Consider the following 11791-nt stretch of genomic DNA (forward strand, 5'->3'; position numbering starts at 1 on the left):
CTCATCTTGGAGGTCTTTGGCACAAATGTAAACAAACACAAACAGAGCCTCTTAAGGAGGACTTGCCAGCAAAATGCTTGCCAAAAAGGTGACAGGACTTCCAGACTACATGGAGTAAGAAGGTAACTACCTAAGTGGTGTATCAACCACAATCCAAAGCTCAAGCAAGAGCTAAAAGCAAGCAACTAATGTACCTGTACAAAAGCTAACCAGTTAGTACTTCAGACATAAAATCAGAAAACAAACAGTGAAACCATCCAACTGTACACAACCCAATGGACAATGCTCAAGCATTCAAATGAACTCAAGCCTATCACTTAGAATCCTACAAAACAAACAAAAGTTAGAATTCCAATCATTTGCATCTCACAAAGTGAGCAACTCAACCATTAATGCTAAATGTCCAAACCTGAAACACAAGTCAAGGTTAGTTCATGTACAAAACACTAGTACAAAGACTAGGTCCAAAACCAAACCAAATGATCAAAACAGAAGTCAATCTTTTGCATAAAGCAAGTTAAAACATATCACAAAATTTCCTCAAAAGAACCAGCATCAATTCAAAAAGCAAAGGCATCAAATGATCCATGTAATGCAAAGACCAACAAATGAGCACAAAATGGACATCCAAATTAGAAAATCCAAATCAAAACAGAAAAACATGCAATGGCTTTGAAATTTTTTATGCAAGTTCCTCATGTCATGAATAAGCAATGTGCAAAAAATCAAATCCAGAAAGCTTCAAATGATAAGCGAACAAAAATGCACAAATTGAATGCCAAAAATGTGACACAAATTGTCACATTAATCTCCATGTGTCAAAAATAATGATAGCATATGAGAAAAAATTCAAACCAATGCTCAAAAGTTCATATTATATGTGAAGATCAAGTATACAAAAACTCAGGTCAATTAGATCAACACATAGCATTTCACAAGGCATTGAATGCAACATATCAAATTAACACAATGTCCAATCAAAAATTCACAATTAAAATATCAGACATCAACAAATCATGAAAATAATACCATAAAAAACGAGGACTAAAACAAAGCTATGAAAAAAAAATTGAGTTAATTTGGATCATTTTTCAACTTTTAATGAATTTTCAAAGATGAACAAAATAATTGACATATTTAAAAAGAAATGGAGGGAAAATAATATTTGAAATAAACTCAGAATTAATCTCATCCATTAGATCACGCGCGCAAAGCCATCAAACGGTCCATATTCAAACATTAAAACGCACAACATCATTTAACACAGTCATCATGCACACTAAGCAAGCCAAACGCACACGCAGGCAGTCTAAGCAATTTCCACCAATTGAACATACACGCAAGCTAACACCTGGACTCCACGCAGGACTAAATGAAACGATGTGTTTCACTTACACACTCAGCGTCCCAGTCACCTTTCAACTCTCACATGGCTTGGGTCAACGCAATCTCAACCAACCATCTCGCCACGCAGTGCCACACGTAACATCCCAGTCAGCTAAACCCTAATATGTTACAGACGCCGGAGCTACAGCTCCGGTCGTCTTCTCCGGCGAGCGCCACGGTGGCGCCGCCGTGAGATTTTCCAGAATTTCAAAAGGCTCATACCGTTCGAACCGTCTCTCCACGAGGATCTCAAATATGGCCTTGGTTTAGTCTAATTCTCCATGAATTCTTCAGATCGAAGCAAAACTTATTCTAGATCTAAACTTATATCTAACCTAACAGCCTCAATTCTCCACCATTTTCAATTCTAAAAACATGTACATTCTCTACTAATCACGATCTACATGTTTATGTGCATAAAACAACAAAAGGTGATGATGAATTTTTCACTTACTTGAAATGGAAGCTTCTGAAATCGTATCCTCATGCTCTCATATGCTCCAGATCTACTCCATTATACTTCAGTTGAAGCTCTAAGCAAGAAGCAACACTTGAAACCACTTGAATCTTCCTCAATTTCAAAAATCCATCAACATGCGAGTGTTCTTGAATTGCACGATTTCTGGCTCAATTGTCCAAAACAGAGGTTGATTCTTGATCAATGAAGGATGATGATCAAGAATCTTGAAGAATTTTTGGTGTTTGTGTGGAGAAATCAAGGATTCGAAGAGAGAGAAAAATGGAGGGAAAATGAAAATTTGAGATCTGAAAATTCTGTTATGGCAGTTATGGATTAGGGTTTGGCTTTTATATGGTTCACTAATCTCACTGAAATCCAAATTAGGCATTGGTTAAACATGATTAGGGAATATTGGATCAATTTGCAAAAATGCAAAAGAGAGCTAGCATGGCCATGCTACACGTGAACAGTACTCATGCAAGGCTTGAATTCCCTTAAAATCAACCAATAATCAAGATTTGAATGGTATTTTGCTTGTATCATAAGCCAATTTTGAATTATGGAATTTCCCTCCAAAATGATCACTTGAGGAATGATGATCATACACACTTTTTCCATGCATGGAAAGGGTTCATTTGAAAAGTATTGGTCATGAGGATTATTTTGCAAAAAGAATGGACCAAATTGGAGCTTTGTATCAAAAATTATGCCACTTTGAATTTCCATGCCCACCTTGTGATCAAATGGCCATAACTTCTCAACCATTCACCATATGGACATGAATTAGGACTTTTTAGAAAGGGGAGACAAAGATATTCAACTTTAGTGTTCACCAAAAATCCATTTGAAACTTCTTTGATGTTGAAAAGTCAAGTTGAATGTGGACCAAAACCTTGCCATTTTTGGAAACTTTAAATTACAGGTCACTTTCCATTTTTGGTAACTTTTGTCATGACCTCTAAATTTCCAAGATGGATGTTTAGAATGATGAATGGACCTCTTTTGAACATGATTGAGGTGTCTCAACTCATTTCCCCACCTCATAGCCCTCAGTTGACTGCACATTTGACTTTTTGGTCCTTAAATGACCTTGAAATGTCTTGATCCACTTAAGCCTCCACCACTTGGGGAAATTGCTCAAAAATGAAACCCTATCACATGTAAGCCCCTTATGATAACCATGTGATCTCCATACCAAGAAAATACCTCATCTCTTTGAGAAACCCTAGTTGGAAGAAAGGCATTGATTAAGGTTGACCAGAGGTCACAACCCTAATCCAAAGGAACTTGAGAATGAACAATGAAACCCTTGATGATGATAGGACCATGATGATGGTGACATATCCTTGCAAATAAGATAATACTCAAGACCTTTGAAGAATCAAGAAACCCTACCTGAAGCCCATGCCCTCAGATGGTTGATCATCAATTCATAGAGACCCTCAGGCTTGAATCATGTAACTTCTCCATCTTTTGAAAGACTTTGGAGGATGGCCTTATTATTTTCATATGAGATGCAAAGTGCAATGCCTAATGCTCTAAAATATGAAATGCAATGTGTCAAACTAGTCTCAAGAAGAGGAGGGCAAATTTTGAGGTATTACAGTTAGCACGCAAAGAATAAGGGAATTCTACCTATGTTATCATACAAAGAATGAGGGAATCCTACCTATGTTATCATACAAAGGGTTCTACCTAATGGATGGTACCTAAACGGAACAAGAGTCGACGGATGGAGCAAAGAGAGGGACCATGGGTAAGGGTAGATGGCGATGCCTAAGGCAATCGACTTACAAGGTATATGGCGATGCGCGAGGCAATCGACTTACAAGAGAAATGGCGATGCAAGAAGCAATCGACTTACAAGAGAATGGATGAATACGTGCTGGTTCTGTTAAGTTTTGAAAATGAATACTCGACGTTGGATCGAGCTTTTGATCTTGTTTAGAAATGGTTATCGGATGTTCGTTTTAATTCTTATATTAACAGATGAATAAAGAATGAAAGAATAAATATTATACATTTCATGGGAGAGGGGTACATTTGTTATGAATGGGGATTGTTCATGGCAATCAAACAGTAAAAAATATATGTCTCATACATCATACAAGTAGGCAACAGATATTAATCAGATCAGACAAGTAAACAAGTATATGATCAAGTCAAAGAATCAAACAATGAAATAATGAAGCATTAAACAATGCATGAGAGTATGAAAATGTTAAACAATCAAACAATATTAAACATGGATGAAAGAAACAAGTATAACAAGTATTAGATGAATCAGACAGATGAAACTATGCACACAAAGGATCACTGAATAATTTAATCGGGAAATGATGCAAGGATCAAATAAAATCAAGATGAGAGGCCTTTAATACATGGCATATGAGATGAACAAGGGAGGATCAAAAGATCTCTTCAATTGCCCTAAGCAATCCCTAAGTCAAACATCAATCATAGAAAAGTCAACTGAAAAATTAAGTCAACTTAAAAAATGTGAAATAAATAGTAAATTAATCAAGAAAATTATGAAAAATTAAACTAAATGAGGTGGGGTCAGGACATCATCATCCCCCAAAAAGATTTTAAAAATAATGTGAATTAGTGTATAAATTAATTGAAATAAAACAGAAGTCAAATGAAAAGTCAACCAAGCAAACTAGGTCAAGAATAAATCCAAAATAAACTGAAAATGGGAAATGAAATTCCAAGAAAAGGTCAGGTTGACCATGAGACATTGGTCAACCCTCATCCCAAAAATCAGAACCTAAAAATAATTCTATGTCATGAAAATAAAATTAATAAAAATATGTGTGTTAAAATGATCCACTTGAAATAAATAATTGAAATAAAATATTAACATTAAATAAATATGAAAATAAAAATTAAATAAAATTAAATAAAACATTAAGAAATGTGAAAAGTATTTTTTGGTATTTTTATGAATAAATAAAATATTTTTATTAATTAAAACAAAACAGAAAAATAAGAATTTTAAAAAAAGGAAATGACATTGGACTGTTGGTGGATCATGGGCCAGACGTGTGAGGTGTGGGAAGCAAAATGGTGGAGGCCCGGTCCACAATGAAAATTCCAGCGTGACAAGAAAAAAAAACATTTTATTAAAAAAGTTATGTAACATTGCTCAACCGGTCAGCTTGTTTTAAAACACTACATGACAAAAATGGGAACGGACGGTTATGATAACAAGTAGTGCGCGGGATCGAAGGGCCTTGGGAGCGACACGTCTCCATCTTCACCATGCCAAACCCTAACCCCATGCAAATGACGGAAAACGCGACAAAACAGCAGGATATTTTCTCAATCTTCTAACCAAGATTACAAATGCTATAGTGCTCCAAATGACATGGTATAAAAAGCAAAGTTCAAGTGTGCAATGAGTAGAACATCATGGTATTTTATTTCAGTGAAAATAATGGCTTGAACATAAAGAAAAGTGAACAGAAAGATGGCCTCATGAACACGGATATGGATAGTGTAAACTCAAGCTCAATAATAATGCCTCATGGTGAAGGCTTCATAGACAAGCATGGCATATTGTTGACAACATAAAGCAAGCATGGAATGGCATGGTAATGGCATGAAAAAAAATAGTAACAAGCATAACCTGAGCATGGTAAGCATGGTATGAGCATGAAATGAGCAAAGCCATAATCATGGGAATGGATTAGAAAGCTTACCTAGTGGATGTAAGGTCCACTGCCTCTTGGTATTAGAGAGGATGAAAGGAAATGAGCCTTGATGCTGCAACTTTGAGTGCTTGTGCAATGGAAAAGCAATGGAAAAAACAGATCTTGAACTTGCCTTGCTTGCTTGCTTAACTCGAAAATAGCAGCCTGCACCCTTCAGGTTAGGGTTTTAGCGTTTATATATGTTGGATTTAAAGTGTCTAATGGGCTTGCAATGTTTGGTTTTGATTCATATGTAAAATGTGCAAAAAGTGAGGTGGTGAAAGCAAGCTCTAATTTTGGCAAAGGTTAAGTGAGTGGAAACAAAGGTACATATCCAAAAGAGGTAAAGAATGGGGCTGGTCGATTTTATGGTCTGGCTGCAGCATGGCATGGCTTGGAAATAAGTTCAAGAGGGTGACTTTATGACTATGTATCTTGATGAGTATATGACCAAATGGCAAGGCAATTCAAACAGTATGAAGAGTGCATGGAGCTTAACATCTTTCATGTTGAACACAAGTTGAAATGATGAGTGGAAAGAGGTGGAAAATGGCCATAAAATCGTGTCTCATCATCTGCAGAATGGTTGGGCCAGTTTGGCCTAAATACTGCCTAAAAATTCAGTTCATGATGCCAACTTTAGATGAGTGCATCTCTCAAACCAATGATCAAAATGGGATGATTCCAAAAGTATGTGAAAGAGGAAATAGCAAGGTACAATTGTCATGAAGAAAGTATTTCCAAAAGATGCCTTGAAGTGCAAGAAATCTGACCAAGAAGTCTTGACAAATTTTGCAGATTTTGGACTTAGAAAATTTTCTAAGTGTTCTAAAATAATGTCTCACTTTGACCAACCATAGCTTTCTCAATTCTAATCCAAATGGAACAAAATTTATATATCTAGAAATCTTGGAACAAGAGGAACAACTTTCATGTTGAAGAAATTTTCAAATGGAGCTTGCATCTTGATGGAAAATGGGCTTAAAGTGGGTGTAACAATCATGAAAACTTGTCCTAAATCGAAAATCAACTATTTCCAAATTTAGTAACTTTTCCAACTCCTGATTAAATGATGAATCCATGACCCAACCTTGATCAAATTTCACATGTAGGCTCCCTTAGGCATGAATTTTGAGGTTCCACTTTTAAAATGTCAGGAGTTGACTTTTCTGGCCCCACAGTTGACTTTTCCCAAACTGTCTGATTCACGATTCCATTGATCAATTGAAGCACCTCTGGCTCAAATAAAGAGTTGATTTTTGGTATGTAGACCCTTGTGCACATATGGATGGCCATGGAAAAGAGTTTCACCCAAGGAATCAGAAATAAACTGATTTTATACCAAACCCTAGTTTAGGGCAAAATTGATCGGGCACTGATTGCACTGATTGTCAATGGATCTTTGTGAGATAATTGTGAATCTTCCTAGGCCAAGATTCCTCTCCAATCATGACATGAATGAGCCCCTCTACTTCCAACCAAACATTTCCTGTTACGGGTAGCCATGAAACCCTAATTTCCTGATTAAATCCAGATGCACACTCTGGGAGCTCTAAATCTTCCACTGATGAACTGAGGACCATAATAAGACATATGGAACCCCTTGAGACCCTTGAGACTTGCATATTTAGAAGATGAAGTCCAATTCCCAATCTTGCTTTATGTGGGCTCCTTCTGTTAAGGAGTGATCAATCAAACCCTGATTTCCATGTCACTAATGCAGTATGCAATGAGTATGACCTAGTATGATGCTGATGAAGAGTGAAACATAATCCTATGCTTCCAAGAAAAGTGAAGGGTAAATTTTGGGGTATTACAACATGTGCGTCCCTCGTAGAGTGTTGGACTTGAGATTTCACACACAAGAGGTGGGGGTGAACTATATGGATTGGAAAAACTTTGGAAAATAAATCAGAGTTTAAAACCATTTTAATAAAATCTAAGTAGCAGAAAATAAAATGCGGAAAATAAGTTGCAGAAATAAAAGGAGTTAAGGAAAAAGAGGAATACCAATATTTATAGAGGGAAACAAAAGTACCTGCTCCTCTCCTCAAGAATTGATCTTGAGAGTTTCCAATAATACTTTGAGAGCTTTTAGCAGGAAATACTCATGCACTCCCTTATACAATGAAATAATGATTGATCTTCAATCACAATATACAGGATGATGGATGTATGCGTTTATGTCTTTTCATCATAATAAGCTTGAGATTGAAGGGTTAAATATTCCTTCCCAAATGGTGGATTAAAGCGGTTAGTCTTCTCTCCATAAACATGAACCTTGGATCAGTTAGTCTTCAAGTTCCATAACCTTTGATCACAATACCTTGGTTTTATACTGACTAACCAAAAACCTGTGAGATTTTAACACCAGTTCGATCTCGAACTTGTGAAGCTTTTAGATATCGGGTTGAGCTTTAACCTATCTTGGTTTTCATTCCGGGCTGACCATGAACCTATGAGATTTTATCATAGGCTAATCTCCAACCTAAACTAGGACTGGCATACCCAATTCTAATCAAAAGCTTTTTACGGGTTTAGCTTTAGCCAAAACAAATCTCTAATTGGAAAATATTCAACCAAGGTACACACAAAAAGGTTCCCTTGGTGAATTTCACAATTCCACCCATTCCAGAATTTCAAAATGATCTCCCTCACAAAGGGGCTTTCATCATAAAAGAACTTAGGCTAAAAACATAGTGAGAAAAATTTAAATAAATGTTTACTGTGTGTGTGTGTGTGTGTGTGTGTGTGTGTGTGTGTGAGAGAGAGAGAGAGAGAGAGAGAGAGAGTGAGAGAGAGAGAGAGAAAGAGATGAAAGTGTCAAAACATAATTCTGGCTGATTTAAAACGAGAAATGAAACCTCTATTTATAGATCTAAGGTTGGCTCAAAAAGGAAATTTCATTTAACGCATTTTGTAACAATCTAATCGATTAACACCAATGTCTAACTGATTAGAAGTTGAAAATAATAGTTTGTAAGTTCCATAAAAGGAAGGAAAATATATCTAGCTGATGTACATCATTAAGGCGTTGTCTGAATTTCCTGGGGCATAAGTTTGAACTAATGTAATTGATTAGACAAAGAAAATAATCGATTAGATAAGCTAAGATTTTCCCTCTAGCTATTTTAACAGCTCCCGAGTCATCTGGCACAATTTCAAGACATTTTTGAAGATATTTTCTATGATAAGACAGTTTGAAAAATGTTTTAGTGTATGTGTTCTTTTAGCCACATATTTTTATAATAAATTATTTTTTCCTTACAATCGTTCACTCATTACTAAATTAGGAGATCACCAAATATTGCTTCAAATCTTCGTCAGATATTACTCTTTATGTTGAAACATGCTAGAGTGGCTTGAGATGAGGCTTTAGATTATTATTTGTTTGCCATCATTGGATCGTCAAGTTTATCAAATCCTAAAAATAGGTTTTCTTATTTATCTATTTAATCGTTCATGTTTGACTTATCGTAATATTTTAGTTGTCACAATCAAAAGTTAATGTCCTTGTTAAAAGCATACCACCTGCAAAATAAGGTTCCACATTCTCCCCTTTTTTAATGATGATAACACATCTCTCAGGGGAGGTGGTAGAAGAAATAATATAGATATATTTGTATTGGTTAGGTCCCTCCGGAGTTAGATACAGAATATACCATACTCCCCCTAAGAGTATACCTCCCATCTTTGTCAAAATCAAAAAGGAGGATAAAGATGCATTGCTAAAGGTAAATATGCAAACAAGGGTAATTTAGGGAAAGGAAACAAACACTTATATTATTACTAAGGAATTTAAATTACAAGAATTGAAATTGAAAAAATGAAAATTGAGAAATTAAATGATACAAGAATGAAATTGCCAAATTGAATTTTTTTTGGGAAAAAAACAACTAATAAATCTAAGTGAGATTATTCTGCATCAAGATCATCATAGTGAAATAGGTGATGTGGTAGTTTGGTTTAGTCAGGAATGAAGTAGTGTACTATGAAGTCCATTTTGTCATTGAGTATATCTATTTTTTGATTCAATATTTTCATAAGGTATTTGGTTATAAGTATCAGAGGGGAGTTGTCTGAGCTCTCGATCCTTATGGTTATTTCCTGACTTTTGGTTTTTCTCTTCTTTGTTGGTGCCTTTTTAGTAATCTTTCAATCTTTTAGTTCGAACTGCATTGATGATAGGACAAAGCTTCCTATTAGGATTGTTTTTTTCTTTTAACTCTTCATCTTTAAAGTTGTATCCTATTTCTTCCAATATTTGTGTGACTAGATTTCCATATGGAAGGTGTGTCCCTTTTGTCTTGCTTTTTAACATGTAGTCAATTACTCGTTATGCCCACTTTACCTTGACTTTGTTTTCTATCAACCATATTGTTTATACATCTACTTGGATTAAGAGACTGAAGTTACCTTGTTTGGGAAAAAGGATGTGATTCATTACATAATGAGTCATCCGATTTTTAGGGTGGATGTATTCAGCAGTGTATGGGTAAGCTATGTGTGATGATGGTTCTTTCATAAGGGGTGATGCAGTGGTAATGCAGTTGTATATGTTGGCTTTTTCTTCAAGCTCAGTGATTATATCTTCATGAAGGAGGCTTAGAAAAATTTCAAATTCTTGCACCAAGAGATTTATCCTATGTTTTCTTACTTCACTTTGAAGTATTCCCTTGGAAAGATGAAGGTTTGAAAAGAACATCTTCACAATGAAGGTATAGATCCTCTTTTAAGGAATACAGAGAAAAGTGGAAAGATTGAGTTCTTCAAAATTCTTGAAGAATTTGCATTCTTTGAAATCTCTAGGGGCTAGGGTATGAACTCTCACAATAGTTTGGTTGGCAAAGTGATGAAAGAATCTAATTTCTTGTTGTTTGGTTGTGAAATCATCAGTGAAAGGGATGGAGGTGGAACTTAATCTTATGGGATTCATGATAAGAATAATCTCACCAAATATGTTGAATAAAAAGTGTGTGATGAAAAAATGAGTGAGAATAAGATACCTTTTTATAGCGTGCTTTTATTAGGGTTTGAGCGTCTAGACTAAGCAAGCTTTAAATTCAAATTATGCTGCTCAAAAATCAAATTCGAATTCTCCTTTTTTGAGTCTCCTAATCGATTAGATTATTTCTCTAATCGATTAGATTTTCAATATCTCATGGTTTGGGGAGATCTTCAAAAATAATGTTATTTGATTTTCTAGAGGCACACATTAAGCTTGGATCTGATCGGAAATTAGTTTCCTTCTTGGTGAAATTTGGGATTTATGTTGAATTTATTTGTTTTAGTACCACTCATTGTCATTGTTTGCATCTCTTATCTATAAAAAAAACTTGAAGGAATCTCATCTTTATGGGTTAGAAGAATTTAAATTATGATGAGTAAAATATTTATAAATATTATTGTAAGGGTTTAATTAGATTTTCCTGATTATTTCAACATTAAAATAATTTTACCTTTTTTATCAAGAAATCTTGAAAAATATTTCCTAAGAGGGAAAACACCAAATGGTGTATCCTTCTCTACACATCATTGAATGTGAGAGTTGGTAAAGCTACAAGACAAATAGGTCAATTACATACGTATTTATTCAGACTGATCACTACAAATCATATACTTTGAGATTTTTCTTAAAGGAAGTGATTTGATCACAATTGTTGGCATTTGCCATCATCGTTCTTCTTCAAGATCAAAGACTTCATCAAATGTATACTTCAAAGGTATATGGTTGCTTTGTACTATTTTCAATGTTAATAATTCCAAGCAGTAAATCCTACTTGTAAAACACTAAGGTTTCACTATTGGTCCCTATTTCTTCTTGGGTCCAGGTACATTAGTCATAGAAAATCTAAGGTGGTTACTGATCAGTCACCATTTTCATTAAGTTTTCATTACTGATCCGACAAGAAACTGAGGATTTTGAGACACTGTGCAAGCATTTTAGTACTTTTCAAAGGCAATTTTACTTCTTGCATAATGATTAAGCATTTCCATTCATTGTCATATTTTACTTATATTTCTGTGATTTTACGCGTGGGATATCTGTGTTTTTGTCCAACAGGTCCAGGTAGAAGAACTGAGGAACTCGGAGCGAGACAATGCGGAATTCCGGAAAGCAAAGGAATGGAAAAACCCAGGTACAGGAGGCCTGACACGGCCACCCGTGTCACCTGACACTGGCCGTGTCAAGCAGAAGGAAAAGGAAAGGAAAAACAGTAGCCTGACACGGCCACCCGTGTCAGCTGAC

The sequence above is a fragment of the Lathyrus oleraceus genome, chromosome 7 (genome assembly GCF_024323335.1).
Source record: "Lathyrus oleraceus cultivar Zhongwan6 chromosome 7, CAAS_Psat_ZW6_1.0, whole genome shotgun sequence".
NCBI classification, from domain to species: domain Eukaryota; kingdom Viridiplantae; phylum Streptophyta; class Magnoliopsida; order Fabales; family Fabaceae; genus Lathyrus; species Lathyrus oleraceus.